We start from the raw sequence: 15,852 nt of genomic DNA, 5'->3' as shown, positions 1-15,852 counted from the left end.
AGGGAAAGTAAGAAGCAGGGATGAGTGAGAGAGAGAAAGCAGGAAAAGGAAATGGGTGGGAAACTGAACACTGCAGTTTTCTCACAACCCCTGACAGGGTGCGTCATGGCAGATGCTCATTACTTAACAGTACAATGAGATTCCAGAACATCAGCCAAATCCCTAGTCTAACCTGGGCATAAAATTGCATGCTAAAAATAAAATACGTTTTTCCCCAAATAATTTATTTAAAATTATACGTGACATTCACATGGAAATTAACACCAAACTGCAATATGCTTTTCATTTCCAATGTACAAAGAGTTTTGTTTCTGAGAATGGCAAATTCTAAACAAGTAAAATAAATATGGCATTTATTTAAATAGACTGGGCCACAGATTAATCTTAATTAACTGGTGTTAATTGATGGGAGAGAAAATGTCCTATCAGAATTGTTGTAAGAACTTTTGAATGTTCTTGACATGCATGTATTTAAAGATATACTAAAAAGATTTTTAGTTTAACAGTTTTGGATTACAACTCCAAGGATGGGGATGACTGACTATGCATTTGATATGTGTCTTATCTAATCATAAGGTTCTTTCCCCCATAGCACAGTACATATAAATGCAAAGCGTTAGTGCTTGGCTGACTGTAATAGGACATCTGCATAAAATGAATAAACTTAACACCTCACCCAATAAGCCAGAAAATACCAGCACTAAGAATGCAGACAGCGCCAGCTTCCCTCGCCCGAACTGTGCTGCCCCGAGAATCCCGAGCAAACCATAAAGCCAGCTTGGAAAAGATGCTCCCAGGAACAGAGACGGAGTAAGGCACCAAAGCAGGACGCCATTCCACAGCACTGAGATGATACAGAAGTGGGAGAAGTGGGAAAAAAATATCTCTTGGGAACATCAAAGGCGCGGCAAGCGGTGGGGCGTCGCGGCCCCCCAACACTTGGATTTCCCAAAGCGGATCAGGTCCTGGAAGAGCGTGCAGCCCAGGAGCAGGCCGGGAGACAGGAGCTGGAGCAGAAGGGTCAGCAGGAAGGGGCAGCCGGCGGGAGCCACAGCGAGCACAGCGGGTTCAGCGCTCAGTGCTCGCATAGGAAGCCTTGGCCTACGCGCCAGCGTTCCGCACTGCCGGCGCCGCCACCGCCGGCCCGCAGAGTAGTGGCCACTGGCGCGCCGCGCGCCCCGCTTAGCCTCTCTCTTTAGAGCTTTAAATCTTTTTGTTTTTTTTAGACGGAGTTTCCCTCTTGTTGCCCAGGCTGGAGTGCAATGACGCGATCTTGGCTCACCACAACCTCCACCTCCCGGGTTCAAGCGATTCTCCTGCCTCAGCTTTCCAAGTAGCTGAGATTACAGGCATGAGCCACCTCGCCCGGCTAATTCTGTATGTTCAGTAGAGACCGGGTTTCTCCACGTTAGTCAGGCTGGTCTCTAACTCCCGACCTCAGGTGATCCTCCCGCCTTGGCCTCCCAAGGTGCTGGGATTACAAGTGTGAGCCATCACGCCCAGCAATCCTCCTTTCAAGTCACACACCAGGGCCTATTATGGGGAGGGGGAGGAGGGAGGGGAAGGAGGGAGGGGGGAGGGATGGCATTGGGAGTTATACCTGATGTAAATGATGAGTTGATGGGTGCTGACGAGTTGATGGATGCAGCACACCAACATGGCACAAGTATACATATGTAACAAACCTGCACGTTGTGCACATGTACCCTGGAACTTAAAGTATTAAAAAAAAAAAAAAAAAAAAGAATGAAGCATCACAGCTTTGGGACACTGATTACGGTTCTCACTCTCTGTCTGCCTTTACCACCCCTGGCTCCCATTCTGGACTTGGTGGGCTTTTGGCTTAAGGGACAATGGAAAAACAAGAAATATTTTATGAATGAAAGTAATAAGTTCCTTCCAAATGAATGCTATATATGAAAGAGACTAAATACGCAAACTCTATCCACTCTTGGTCCTGATTAAGACAAACATTCTTGCATGTCTTCATTGCTGAAATGGAAACTACCCACTCGTACCACCATTTTCTGAGTTTTCCAGCTAGTTTTCATTCTTAAATTGCTGGAGTTTTTTGAAGGAGAAGGACAGGAGGGGTATGAATATACTGTTTATATTTAAAGGATGATGAAAATGTCAAGTAATGTTTTCTATGAAAACACTGAACAGTTTCTATGAACTGTAACCAACTTTAGTCCTAATTAACACACAAATCCTTGCTGGTCCCCTTACTAAAACAGAAAGCAGTAGCTGTGTTGGTGCAGCAGGTCTATGTGTGTTGGTTGCCTATTGTCTCACTACCATCTGTGCCTTTCTCTGCCCTACAGTGTTGGAGCCAAGAGTTCAAAAATTAGATTTTCCAGCCTCCCATTTAGGTTCTGCCAGCAGGAAACACTGATGGAGATTAAAAGACGTCTATCTTCACCCAGTTATTTTCAAATAACAAATATCTAGTCAATAAACCCTATTGACTAAGGTTTCCCAATATGAATAGGATCACACAGGCAGGACTTGAGCCCTCAAGGTTTTGTTAGAAATATCTCAAGAAGATCCTCATGAGCGTGTTTCAGAATGATGTTATTACTAACTGGAGAGTGGTCATTGAAATAAAGAAGGATGGTCCTAAGGGATCACTAAAGGTTTAGTTCCTAGAGTGCCAAGAATAAAAACTAATCTCACCCTATTGATCTTGAAGAAAGATACAGAAATATTCTGCTATCACTGTTTCCCAAAGCCATGGGCCTATAGGAGGTCAAACTTTATACTCTTATTTCCTGGTTGATCCAACGGTGTTCATTTCTGTCATGGATACTAAATCTTTCTTAAAGGAATTAAACAACTATGTAGGATTATTCTCAGTCTACTGTATTTAAAACATGACTTGTACACTAACAGCAGGTGGAGGACAGAGACCCTTCCATGCCTACATCCCAGCCTCGGTTGTTTTGAGATTATAACCCGGTCATCAAGAAGCAAAGGCACAGCATATTTTATTTGTAAGATCAACTCCACATAAAAATTATACTTAGACATCATATTATAAGAGACTATGCAAGGGCAGCATGGCCTGTGTTTAAAAGGAACACTTTTTAAAAATATATGAAGCACTGGGCACTATCTCAACCCAATGTCCTCTCAGGAAGTGGCACCAAAAATGGATAAATCTGTAGTGAGTGGTTCAAAAATTAAATTTTAAGTAAGCTGTAGCAACAGAGTTATCAGGATTGCCATGGAAGAACCTAGAATATAGCTACATTTGCACTCTTATGGACTAATGGATGAGACATATTAAGTAGGAGTGACGGATGAGATGCCTCTACCTACAGAGAAAAAAGAAAGGTAGTTAATGAAAAGTTTCCAGTGTAACCGCTTGATAAACTTGGCACAGAAAACACATTGACTAATACATTGACCGGTGAACATGGAAGACCTACTATGTGCCAGGGATTAGAGGGAAGGGTTGAAAGACTTGAAAATTTTTATTCAAGTGTCTGAGCACTACTTAAAGGGAACAGTTTATTGACTCAGATTATGTTTAAACTATACTAGAGATTTTTGTCTATTTGTCATAACTAGGGTAAAGGGAGACTTATTGACAAGACCAGGATATATGTAGACACATGGAAGTAGCATTTTTTCTAAACATGATTGAAATGTAATGTGAGACCCATCACATAGACACTATTTAAACAACAAATACCCTCCTTAGTAGAGATTCGAGCTTTTTCTTCCTTATGTCAATACGATCATTTCTATGTGGACACTGCCATGTTTTGTCTTTTCTACGGATCCTCACTGAGGAGTCTTGAAAATATGGAATCCGAGTCAATCCAAATAAGCTAGGGTTGGTTAAGTTCCAGGGAGAATGAGAATTGGTAGAGGGAGGGTCATTTTGGAATTCTGTAAGATTGTTATGGATAGAGCTTGAAGTGGTATCCAAAGATGATGAGCTGAAAGTTTTAAAGAAGACACAATTTGCACATCAGATTACATTTAAACATAAACCAGTAAGTCTCATTTTGTCTCAATTCATTTTTGTTCCTTCTACTTTCGCAGTAGTAGATTTACTACCACTGCTACCTCTCTGCCTTCTACTTGTCTTTTTTTTTTTTTTTTTTTTAAGGATTAACACACTTCCATTTAGGGGTGTTAGTTCAAACAAACAACAACAAAAAGTCCTACCACAGGAAAATGTATTCTAAACAGAAAACGTTAGCTCTGATAAGCTAAATAAAATCCCCAAGACAATCTCTTACAAGCATAAACTGAGAATCCTGGCTCTTCTAAAAGTTGTCATTCATAAACTACTAAAACGTTAACAGCATTCATCCGTTGATCCTGAAGATATAGCAAAGTTTCAGGGATTTCCCCAAAAGTCATCGGGCCATAGTATATTAAGAAAACATCTGGCCGGGCGCGGTGGCTCAAGCCTGTAATCCTAGCACTTTGGGAGCCCGAGACAGGCGAATCACGAGGTCAGGAAATCGAGACCATCCTGGCTAACACAGTGAAACCCCGTCTCTACTAAAAAATACAAAAAACTAGCCAGGCGAGGTGGCGGGCGCCTATAGTCCCAGCTACTCGGGAGGCTGAGGCAGGAGAATGGCGTAAACCCGGGAGGCGGAGCTTGCAGTGAGCTGAGATCCGGCCACTGCACTCCAGCCTGGGCGACAGAGCGAGACTCCGTCTCAAAAATAAATAAATAAATAAATAAATAAATAAATAAATAAATAAATAAAAATCTCACACTGACAGTACACACAGTGCTACTGCAGGGTACAACCTAGGGGTTAGTTTATTATTTGAAACGCTTGCAGCTCTTACCTCTTTCTGAATCCCACACTCAGTGGCAGGGTAATTAAACTCATATCCCTTCGCAGTTACATTGGTTACAGGACAGCCAGTTCCTAGAGATGCTTCATCAGAATGCAAAATATGATCCTGACCAAGTAAAGTTGGTTCAGCCACAACCCAGAACATAGAGGAAGTACATCCTACTGACACTGTTGAAAAAAAATATTAAAAAGATTTAGATAGCAATTTTATGCTAAAGGACACCCAGAGAAAGTTTGAACATAGCATATTAAAAAAAAAAAAAAAAAAGATACCGCTGTAAAACAGCCTTGAGAGATACAGTATGATCACTCAGATGAAATGGTAAAATTGTAAATGAAGGATCAGTCCCATTCAAGCTTATCTGGAGACAACCTGTCTCCTCCCCTTCCAGTACTGTTTCCTTAAAAGTTCAACATTGGCTGGGCGCGGTGGCTCACGCCTGTAATCCCAGCACTTTGGGGGACCGAGATGGGTGGATCACGAGGTCAGAGATCGAGACCATCCTGGCTAACACAGTGAAACCCCATCTCTACTAAAAATACAAAAAAGTTAACCGGGAGTGGTGGCGGGCACCTGTAGTCCCAGCTACTCGGGAGGCTGAGGCAGGAGAATGGCGTGAACCGGGAGGCGGAGCTTGCCGTGAGCCGAGATCGCGCCACTGGGCTCCAGCCTGAGCAACAGAGCGAGACTCCGTCTCAAAAAAAAAAAAAAGGTTCAACATTAAGCTAAATATGGGATGCTGTCTCTGCTTCTTTTGCTGTGTGGGGTTTACTCTGGATTGGGGGAGCCTCAAGCTGGTGTGCTAGCCTTGAGTTTACATAATTAGGCCGGTGTAAATGACTAATAGGGCACTGAAGCTGCAGCTTCTATGGCCTCTGACTCTCATCCCTGGCAGACATCTACGACCCACGTGGGTGAAGAGACAAGGGAAACTGTACCCTGGGGCATTTGTTAGACCTGCCAATAAGATGAAGATCTGCACCTGCTATGTCTCCACCCTGTATCCTTCTGTGATGTACAAGGAAGATAGTCTCAGATTAAAACCTTGTGTGGTGAGTCTGTCAACTCAAAACATTCACAGCTGTGGTGCTACAACAGCATTTCTTCATTTTGTGTCCATTAATTCTACTACCGGAAGCATATCCAAAAAACGTTTTTAGACAAAAACATGTCCCATAGATAAAGCAATTCATCACTGTATTTTCATGAAGAAAAAACTAGAAATAACAAAATTACATGTATTTTATACGTAGTATTTCTATCCATTAACTTTTTAAATAAAAATATATAGTTTAGATGAGAAAAGATTACTGTAAAATATGGAAAAAGTAAGTGGAATGTAAACAAAACGATTAATATTAATGGTAACAACTTTATGACTTAGGGAGAATAAGAAGTGAAAGAAGAAAGAATGAAGAACTTTATTTTCACAACCTGATTTATGATCACTAACTCATGACCATTTAGGAGGCAACAGGGCAGGACAGGAGGCAGGTGGCAGGATTATGAGTGGGAGATCAGGGTGGGAGGTGGTAGAGCAAGTTGAAACCTTAAACAGAGAAATATTTTTCCACAGGTAGGGTGAATAGGGTGAGAAATCACAACAGAAAACACCTAAATCCAGAGGAAGAATAAAACTAGCTCTTTCCTAAGCATTAGGATAAACCAGATAAATCACTTGCTTTGCGGGGTGGTAGAGAGCAAACAAGAGAAAGCAATACCACTACAGAAGTCAGAAAACTACACTGGAAAGTCAGTTCTACTCAAAACAGCAAACAGTAAAAGGCCCACAACCGCTAAGAAACTATGCCTTCAAACAAAATAGAAGGGTCACTCGTACCTGACTTTTGCTCAGAAAGAGTCAAAATCACGCACAAAAGGAAAGATGATTGTAACCCCACAAAATCCTTCATGACATCAGCTGCCAACTAATGACCCCCGAAAAATTCAGGAAATTGGAAGCAGCTGCCCTGCTTTGGATACTTTTATACCCACTACCACACCCAGCTGACGACATTTACAAATCACTTTTTGCCAATGGCTCATATTTTCCAGGAACATACTGTTTTTGCCAATTTCAATTGTTTAATGTTTGGAAAATACAGAAAGTATAAAGAACAAAATTAAAACTCTTTATAAAAACCGCTACTTTTATATTCACAGATAGAATTTTTTCTCCCTGTTGAAACTTGACATTCTCTTGATCACTCCAGAACCAAAATCAGGCTGCAAACAAAGTACCATTGACAAATCTTTGAGAACTGTGACTTCTTCAGGCCCTCAATGTTCCTAGAACAGAATGTTCACAGAGTGTCAATGCATGTTTATTGAATTGTTGGGAAATGATTTTCAAACTTTAGCAGCATCAAAAACACCTGCAGCACTTGTTAATCCACCAATAGCTGAACTGTGTTCTGGAGACTGTTATTCACGGCTGGGAATCGGAGGGCCAAGAATTTACAATTCTGAAAGTTTCCAGGTGCTGCTGAAGCTGCTGACCCCAGGATCACACTCTGAGATCGTGCCTCAGGCATGGTCACTTTAGAGAGTATTTATTTCAATGGCTTCCAAATTTTAGATTAACTTTCAAAATCATCTGGAACACTATTTAAAAATATGTGTATCAATCAACCCAAGTGTCCATCAGTGACAGACTGGATTAAGAAAATGTGGCACATATACACCATGGAATACTATGCAGCCATAAAAAAGGATGAGTTTGTGTCCTTTGTAGGGACATGGATGCAGCTGGAAACCATCATTCTCAGCAAACTATCGCAAGAACAGAAAAACCAAACACCGCATGTTCTCACTCATAGGTGGGAATTGAACAATGAGATCACCTGGACTCGGGAAGGGGGACATCACACACCGGGGCCTATCATGGGGACGGGGGAGGGGGGAGGGATTGCATTGGGAGTTATACCTGATGTAAATGACGAGTTGATGGGTGCTGATGAGTTGATGGGTGCAGCACACCAACATGGCACAACTATACATATGTAACAAACCTGCACGTTATGCACATGTACCCTAGAACTTAAAGTATAATCAAAAAATAATAAAAATAAATAAATAAATAAATAATAATAAAAATTAAAAAATAAAAATAAAAATAAAAATATGTATGTCCTAACCCCAGTCTAGTCCATTGAGATCTGTTGTAGCTGGAAATGTAAGAATGCATATGAGTCACTGTAGCGTCTTGTCAAACATGCAAATTCTCAAGTCCAACTCAGTGGGGCAAGACCTAGGAATCTGCATTTTTAACAGTTTCCCCAGGTAACTCCTAGAGGCTGACACTTTCAGAAACTCTGAGCAGAAATCCTCAGGGCTGCTGATGAGGGAGGGAGGGAGGCAGACCTCTAATTCTCCTTCAGTTATTTTCATTTTATTTATATCTGTTTTATGTTAGATCCTATTGGGGTTTTTTTGAAAACACCAACATTATAAATTCTCAGCATCCTTTGACCTGAAATGTAACATCATAATTTTAAATAATAAATCAGATGTACCTGGGGCTACCCATTAAATGACCTCTTTGATGGAACAATAAGGAATAAAACAATGAATCCAAATCCTATTTCTCATCATATAGTCTCTTGACACTCCCAACATCTATAATATAAACTTTGCAAAACGAGTATGTTATCTGTGCTGCTAGTCATTATCTTTTGAGAATCTGGGATGACCAAAAAGAAAACAGAGACCAGTCCAACTAGCATGACATTGGGCCAAGTTCCAGAATCAGTAGTCTACACACAGCCTTCCCATAACAGATATAAAAAATAAAATAAAACAAAAATTCCTTCACCCAAAGAAACATTTCACATCTCCCTCCCAATTTAGCTTCTTCTACACACCCACATATTATAACAGAAAAAAAAGACATGGAAAAAATCAGTTTGCTCCCACACCACTTTGAATCACCCTCAGATCTGGGAAGGAAGAGCCTCTGCTCAAGTACCCATGCTTTAGAGTGTATCGCTCTGAACTGCTCCATCATGTTCTTCTCTGGGCACAAGAAATGTGTTGAGACAAAGGAACATGCCATCCAAATCCCAAGCCTTCATAATTTCCTGCCCAAATGGCCTTGAACTTATATCCGAGGACTGCTTGAGCCCCTTCCCTAAGTCAGTTCTCTCAGGTGTATATAGCCCTGGGCCTAATGGTAGCCAAGGGGCAGTTGTCTGCTGGAAATATGGACGGAGCTTGGACACAACGCCTGGAGTGTCCACACATGTGCACTTGAGGCCCCCTACAATGCAGGTCAGAGTGGAGTTAGAAAGAGGAAGGATTTAACCATGGGCCATAGGCAGGGGAGGGTAGTAGAGTGGAGATAGATGGTGGCTCTCACCACATTGCAGTGTTCCAGTGTGAAATTCTAGAGATTCTATACTCTGAGAATTCTAGATTAAAGTCTATCTTTCTATCTCATTATGAAAGTCAGTTTGTCAAAATAGGAGACATAATGTATCTTGTTTAACAGTTTCTTCATTTAAAGCTTTTACATAAATATACATGTATGTGCCTCCACTTGTACCCTTGCTCCAGTCCCCATGCATGTGAGGTGGGAGCAGACTTGGGGCCATTTGTCCTCCACGCAAAGTATTAGGGTGGTGCAAAAGTAATCTCGGTTTTTGCCATTACTTTTAATTTGCAGTTACTTTTAATGGCAAAAATCTTGATTAGTTTTGCGCCACCCTAATAACTTATCTTGGGAGAGATCTACTGATTTCCTTGGGAACTCTCTTAGGGCCTTGTCTTGCTTTGCCAAAAAGCCTGAAAGGAGCTGAGTTTTACTAAACATCCTTGTGCTTAGGTCACTGGTCAAAGTTCACCCTCAGTAAGTCAAGCAAATAATCAGAATAACTCTTACTTAGCATGGAGAGAGGTGAAACAAAAGGTGTTGATTATTTCAAAGTGGATCTGTTTGATGAGATAAAGGAATTCCGGGTAAATGTCAACAACATACTTAATGCTTGGGCCACTTTGACTTCAACCCCAGATGTTTACATCCCCACGGCACTCTTGATTTCCATGGAAGGCCTCTCTATCATTTACTTTTTTTCTAGTTTGCTCCTGTAAAAACTTCTAATATTTATCCAATGAGATTATATACTGATATGTGTTATTAATTTATCATTTGGCTTAGGGATCTGAGGTTCCTTTCAGCAAACATTTGATAACCTCTTACATCATAGGCATTTAGCATGGTACAGTGGAGGACACAATAGTGAACGAGAAAGACGTATCCCGCCTTTGATGAATTCACAGTCAGGCAGGGAGACAAACATTAAATATACACAGTTAAGAAATAATTCTGCAAAAATTAATTGCTATTCTCATAAGTGCCACAAACAAAAGTACAGAGTGTCAAGAGAGTGGCTAACAAACGGCCAGAAAGTACTGGTTCTTAGAGATCACATTTCAAGTCTGGAGTTTTATTCGAAATGCAGGAGGTCAGGAGTTCAAGACCAGCCTGGCAAACATGGCGAAACCCCGTCTCTACTAAAAATACAAAATTAGCCAGATGTGGTGGCGGACACCTATGATCCCAGCTACTCAGAAGGCTGAGGCAGGAGAATCACTTGAACCCGGGAGGTCGAGGTCGCAGTAAGCCAAGGTCTCGCCATTGTACTCAAGCCTAGGCAACAAGAGTGAAACTCCGTCTCAAAAAAAAAAAAAATGAAGTTCTGATACATGCTACAACATAAGTGAAACTTGAAAACATTATGCTGAATGAAAAACTAGTTATAAAAGTTATATATTGTATGATTCCATTTATATGAATGTCCAGAAAAGGCAAAGTATAGAGACAGAAAGTAGATAAGTGGTTTCCTAAGACTAGGAGGACTGGTTAGTCACTGCTGATGGGTGTGAGGTTTCTTTTGAGGTGATGAAAATGCTTTATCATTGATTATGGGGTGATAGTTTGCACATATTTGTGAATACACTAAAAACCATTAAACTATATACTTCAGTTCAGTGAGATGCCAGAAATTTGTGGCCAAAAGCTAAGAGAGATAAGAATTTAGGAGATTTACTATGTACAATATTAAGTTGCTTCTAGAACCATCATTAGGATTGGATCCCATTATGCCCCAAGGAGACAAGTACAAAATCTGTTCCAACTCACCTGGCCTCTTTCTTTCCTGGAAAGGCCCAGAGAATACTACCTTAACTAGACATTAACATATGAATTAGTAAAGGGAATTTGTTAGGATTGACAGTGAAAGATTTAGCCATTGAAATTATCTCAGTCACTATAATGCGATTCCAGATGAGCCAAAATTAGATGGCAGCACCTAATCATCAAAGACAAGTTGTAGAAATTACCATAGCTGGCTACAGAATCAGAGTGACAATAGAAGTGTTTTGATCCACAGTGATTTATGATATCATCTAACAAAACATGAGGTAACTGGGAACGAAATAGATGGTCAGCTGATTAAAATACTGCTTGAACTATATAACTGGAAAAAATTCTTAGTATAGTGTGTTATTTTTCTACTGCCACATAACTACCCCAAGACTTAGTGGCTTAAAACAATCATTTTCTCACAAATCTATGTGTAGAAACTTAGGCTAAATTTAGCTAGGCACTTCTACTGGTCTTGGCCAGTGTTATTCACATGACTTTAGTCATCTGGTAGCTCAACTAAAGCTAAAGGCACTTCATTCAATGTCAGGCAGTTGGTAGCCTACAGCCAGCATGTTTCAGTTCTCCTCTATATGACCTTTCTAGAAGGTCACAGCTATAACAACTAGAACATGAGCTCAGGTTTATACACATTGTGGGTCACAGAATTCAAAACACAAAACCCAATGCAGAAGGAATTTTTAAATTTCCACCTATTTCATATTTGTTAACTACCTCTTGACCCAAGACAGTCACATGACCAGGCCTTAATTTAAATCTAAATTTAGAAAGATGTTCTATATAAAGATATAAATTTTAGAAACGTTAGCACATGAATGTCATTTCAAGCCTTGGAATTTAAATGAGATCAACATAGGAGAATGAAGAGTTTTAGAAACTGAACCTTAAGAGATTGCAACATTTGGAAGTCAAATATATTAGGAGAAAGTAGCAAGAAAAGACAAAAAAGGAAGAGTCAAAAAGGTAGAAAAACTCCAAAAAAGGATGGTGTTCCAGCCAAATGAAGTCAGAAAAAGAGAGTAGTCAACTATCAGTTCAAGTAAAATGAGAATTTAGAATCACTGTTGGAAGCAGCAAAGTAGAAGTGACTTGTTAAAAACCAGTTTTAGAAAAATCTGTAATAGAGACACAAAACATGAAGAGAAAGGAATTGAAGCATACAACTACAAAGTCATCAAATCACAAAGAAAGCAATAGAAGAAAAAAGGAAAAAAAAGAACTATCAAACAGTCAGAAAACAATTAACAAAATGGCAATGGTAAGTCCTTACTTATCAAAATTACTTGAAACTTAAATGGATTAAATTCTCCAATCAAAAGACAGAGTGGCTGCATGAATAAAAGACAAGATTCTTGGCCAGGCATGGTGCCTCACGCTTGTAATCCCTACACTTTGGGAGGCTGAGGCGACCAGATCACTTGAGGTCAGGAGTCTGAGATCAGCCTGGACAACAGGGTGAAACCCCATCTCTATTAAAAATATAAAAATTAGCCAGGCATGGTGGTGCTCACCTGTAGTCCCAGCTATTCCAGAGGCTGAGGCAGAAGAACCCAGGAGGCAGAAGCTGCACTGAGCCAAGATCACACCATTGCACTCCAGCCTGGGCCACAAAGCAAGACTCGGTCTCAAAAACAAGCAAACAAACAAACAAACAAAAAACAAGATTCTACCTGCAAAAGACTCATAGTAGCATAGTAGCTATAAGGACACACAAAGACTAAAAATGAATGAATGAGAAAAGATATTCCATGCAAATGGTAACCAAAGGAGAGCAAGGGTGGCTACACTTATATCAAACAAAAGAGACATTTCTAAAAATTGTTACAAAAGACAAAGAAAATCATTATATAATGATAAAGGAGCCAATTCATCAAAAAGATATAAAAATTATTTCAATATTTATGTCCCCAACATTGGGTGCATAAAGCAAATATTAACAGAACTAATGTGAAAAATAAACAGCAAAACAGTAACAGTCGGTGACTTTAATATCCCACACTCAACAATGGATAGATAATCGAGACAGAAAATCAATAAGGAGCTACCATATTTGAACAATACTTAGACCAAAGAGACCTAATAGACATATACAGAACATTCCATCCAACAGCAGGGAAGTACACATTCTTCTCAAGCACATATAAAACATTCTCCAGGATAGATCACATTAAGTCATAAAATAAGTGTTAACAAATTTAAGAATGTTGAAATTATATCAAGTATCTTTTCTGACCCCAATGGTATGAAACTGGAAATCAATAATGTGAGAAAAATTGGAAAATTTACAAATACATGGAAATTAAATAATATACTCCTGAACAATCAATGAGCCAAAGAGGAAATTAATGAGGAAGCAAAAAAGTATCTTGAGACAAATGAAAAGGTAAACTCAGTATCTGAAAACATATAGGATGCAGCAAAAGCAGTACTGAGAGGAAAATTCATAGTTATAAATATCTACATTAAGAAAAAGTAAAGATTTCAAATGAACAAACTAAGTTTAAATATTAAGGAACTAGAAAAATAATAATCTAAACCCAAAGTTACCAGAAAGAAGGAAACAACAAAGATCAGAGCAGAAACAAGTAAAATAGAGAATAGAAAAACAATGGAAAAGATCAACAAAACTAAGAGTTGGGTTTTGGAAAAGATAAAAAAAAAATCAACAAACCTTTAGCTAGACTAACCAAGAAAAAAAGAGAGAAAACTCAAATAAGTAAAATTATAAATGAAAGAAGTGAAGACATTACAACTGCTATCACAGAAATACAAAGAATTATAAGAGACTACTACAAACAATTATATGCCAGCAAATTGGATAACCTAGAAGAAATGCATAAATTCCTAGCCACACACAATGTACCAACACTGAATCACGAAGAAATAGAAAATCTGAGAAGACAAAAAATATAAATAAGGGGACTGAATCAGCAATCAAAAACCTCCCTACAAAGAAAAGCCTAGGACCATATACTTCACTGGTGAATTCTACCAAATATCTAAAGGATTAATGGCCATTCCTCGCAAACTGTTCCCAAAAAATTGTAGAAAGAGTATTTCCAAACTTATTTTACAAGATGAGTCTTACCCTAATATCAAAGCCAGATAAGGACACCATCAAAAAACAAAAAATCACAGGTCAATATCCATAATAAACATAGATGCAAAAATCCTCAACAAAATACAAGCAAACCAAATTCAACAGCACATTAAAAGAAATAGATGCAAAAAAAAAGCAATCGAAAAACTTTAGCATCCTTTCGTGATTAAAAAAAAAAAAAAACTCTCAACAAATTGGGCATAGAAGAATTCTACTACTGAGCCATTAAAAGGAACAAAACAATGTTAATAATAAGTGAGAAAATATGGTTTTTGGTTTTCCACTTCTGTGTTACTTAGAATAATTGCCTCCAACTCCATCCAAGTTGCTGTGGAATATTTGAGAAAATATTTGTGAACCTGTATCTGGTAATAGATTAATATCCAAAATATGTAAGAAACATGCAATTCAATAGCAAAATGAAAACAAAAACAAAACAAATAACCTGATTTTAAAATAGGCTAAGGACCACAACATTTTCCAAAGAAGACATAAAAATGGCAAACAGGCATGTGAAAACATGCACAATATCACTAATCATCAGAGAAATTCAAATCAGAATCATCATATGATATCACCTTATACCTGCTAGGGTGACTATTATGAAAAAGACAAAAGATAACAAAGTATTGGCAAGGATGTAGAGAAAAGAGAATCCTTTGTGTTTGCAGAATATAAATTTGCACAACCATTATGGAAGACAGTGTGGTGGTTCCTCAAAAAATTATAAATAGAACTGCAATATGATCCAACAATCTTACTTCTGGGTACGTATCCAAAGGAAACAAAAGCAGTGTTTCAAAGAAATATATGTACTCCCAGCTGGGTGTGGTGGCTCACGCCTGTAATCCCAGGGCTTTGAGAGGCCGAGGCGGGTGGATGACCTGAGGTCAGGAATTTGAGACCAGCCTGACCAACATGGTGAAACCCTGTCTCTACTAAAAAAAAAAAATAGAAAAATTAGCCAGGTGTGGTAGCTGACACCTGTAATCCCAGCTACTCGGGAGGCTGAGGCAGGAGAATCACTTGGACCCAGGAGGTAGAGTTTCCAGTGAGCCGAGATTATGCCATTGCACTCCAGCCTGGGCAACAAGAGAGAAACTCCATCTCAAAAATAAAAATAAAAATAAATTTTTTAAAATATATACATGTATATATAATCTGTACTCCCATGTTTATTGTAGCATTATTCACAATAGCAAAGACATAGAAACAACGTATCTGTTGATGGATGAAGGGATAAAAATTGTGATTTATATATGTATGTGTGTGCGTACATATATATATTTATATTTCTATAATGGAATAGTATTCAGCCATAAAAAAAGAAGGAAATAGTGCCATTTGAGACAGCATGGATGAACCTGAAGAATATCATACTAAATGAAATAAGTCACAGACAAATACTATGGTCTCATTTATATGTAGATTCTGAAAACATCAAATATCAAATACATGGTAACAGAGAGTAGAATGGTGGTTTCCACGTATGTATTATATAAATATAAGAGAGAGAGAAAGAGATTTATTACAAGGAGTTGATTCATGCAGTTATGTAGGCTAAGAAGCCCCACAATCTACTGTCTGCATGCTAGAGATCCAGAAAAGTCAGTGCGGTGATTCAGGCCAAACTGAAGGCCCAAGAAGCAGGGGAGCCAATGGTGTAAATCTCAGTTTGAGGGTTGGGGAAGATAAGATATCCTAGCTCAAACAGGTTGGCAGGAAGCAAAAAAGGGGTGAATTCCGCCTTCCTTCA

General features: G+C 39.0%; 1 long non-coding RNA gene across 2 annotated transcripts in view; it reads right to left on the bottom strand.

Moving 5' to 3' along the window:
* Window positions 1-2,962: 2,962 nt before the first annotated feature.
* LOC103877465 overlaps window positions 2,963-15,852 on the bottom strand; it is a 36,088-nt gene continuing 23,198 nt past the window's right edge. Inside the window, exons 2-3 of one of the 2 annotated variants that reach the window (XR_002516970.2) lie at window positions 4,822-5,000; window positions 2,963-3,947 (exon numbers count right to left, since the gene is read on the bottom strand). This is a non-coding gene — a long non-coding RNA (uncharacterized LOC103877465). The remainder of the gene's footprint in view (window positions 3,948-4,821; window positions 5,001-15,852) is intronic. The other variant, XR_637172.4, reaches the window with a different exon arrangement.

The sequence above is a fragment of the Papio anubis genome, chromosome 12 (genome assembly GCF_008728515.1).
Source record: "Papio anubis isolate 15944 chromosome 12, Panubis1.0, whole genome shotgun sequence".
In the NCBI taxonomy this organism is placed as follows: domain Eukaryota; kingdom Metazoa; phylum Chordata; class Mammalia; order Primates; family Cercopithecidae; genus Papio; species Papio anubis.
Note: the sequence above shows the minus strand (reverse complement) of the source record. Positions and strands in the feature narration are given on the sequence as shown.